We start from the raw sequence: 1,570 nt of genomic DNA on the forward strand, positions 1-1,570 counted from the left end.
TGCCAGGTCTGCAATGTGACGGTCACAGGGGGACACCTTTCTCTGGCGCACCAGCTTTGCATATGGCCAAGGACACACCCAGAATAGCATTGGCCCCGAACTGAGCTGAAGGGAGCAGAACGAATAGGTATGAATTAAGGGAAGATCAAATTGAAAAAGCACTGGTTAGAATAAAAGGTTCACACGCCAGCCTTTGAAACCAGGACTGGTCCACGTGGTGTCTCATATGTGATTCATACAGGTTGTTACTTACACTTGTTCTCAGTGCGTCATATCTCTATCATCATCTTGTCCAGTTTCTCCTGTTCTACCACACTGACCCCCTGCAAACAAGCACATCTCAGAGAGCTGATGAGACATCTTTCTCTCTTTCTCTCAGTTACAAATATGCCAAACAAACACACTGCAACACAGGACACAACACACACACACACACGCTCAGACCGTACTCACCGACTGGATGAGGGCAGGACCGATGGTGTCATTGATGTGACAACAGCCTTGAGCACACCTAGGAGAAGGAGGGATGTAGTGAAGGATGAGGATGAAGAAGAGGTGGTGGAGGAGGAGGAGGAGGAGGAGACAGGACATAAGAATGAAGAAAGGACACAGAAAAGTAGTTCATTCTGCACCTCACTTAGTGTAGTCATCTTAATTTTCCTCCTCACAGTGCTACCATAAGTCAATATGGCTTACTGCTCATACCTTCTCTAGTACCCATCCATCTCGTAGCACATTTCTCTATCCCCTTCACCTCCCCTCACACACACACGACACACACCGACACACACACGAACGATCATACACAAACCACACACGAACGTCATTGCACAACACACACACACACACACACACACACACACACACACACACACACACACACACACACACACAACACACACACACACACACACACACACACACACACACACACACACTTTCCTCAGCTCACCCTTGCCCTTGTAGCGGCTCTTGTCTCCGTCTCTCAGCTCCAGGGCTTCATAAATGCCAGTAGACGCTCCGCTAGGCAAGCTGCCCTGAAGACACCTGGAAGGAGGAGGGAGAGATTTGAGGGAATGGAGGGGTGAGGGCATGAGGGAAGGGAAGGTAGGGTGAGGGAGGGGAAGACAGATGGGGGAGGGAATAGAAGGGTTGAGAAAACAAGGGAATGAGGGGGTGAAGGATAAAGGGGAATTAACCAGTTGATAATGGTAATCTCAAATAATCACACCATGTCGTGATGTTGAAAAATACCAGTCTCTCACCTTTGTCAGTGTGCAGGTCCACTTCCACTGTGGGGTTCCCCCTGGAGTCCAGGATCTCCCTGGCAACAATGATCACTATCGACATCCTGTGGGGAACACACACACACACACATAACAACGCACATGCACAGTCAGAGGCAAATATAATACAGACACAATTCATTCTCACATCTAACAGGCACACATACATATACACACACGTACACGTACACACACACACACACACACACACACACACACACACACACACACACACACACACACACACACACACCACACAACAACACACACACAGCACCTTTCAT

General features: G+C 48.5%; 1 long non-coding RNA gene across 1 annotated transcript; it reads right to left on the reverse strand.

Annotated features, from left to right (window-relative positions):
• LOC112073405 (uncharacterized) lies at positions 1-1,041 on the reverse strand. The gene is made up of 4 exons (XR_011476533.1): positions 953-1,041; positions 454-511; positions 254-323; positions 1-105 (listed from the first exon to the last, which is right to left on the reverse strand). It is a non-coding gene; the product is annotated as an uncharacterized lncRNA (long non-coding RNA).
• Between the last annotated feature and the right edge of the window lie 529 nt (positions 1,042-1,570).

Source organism: Salvelinus sp. IW2-2015, unplaced genomic scaffold (genome assembly GCF_002910315.2).
Source record: "Salvelinus sp. IW2-2015 unplaced genomic scaffold, ASM291031v2 Un_scaffold2251, whole genome shotgun sequence".
Classification (NCBI taxonomy): Eukaryota; Metazoa; Chordata; class Actinopteri; order Salmoniformes; family Salmonidae; genus Salvelinus; species Salvelinus sp. IW2-2015.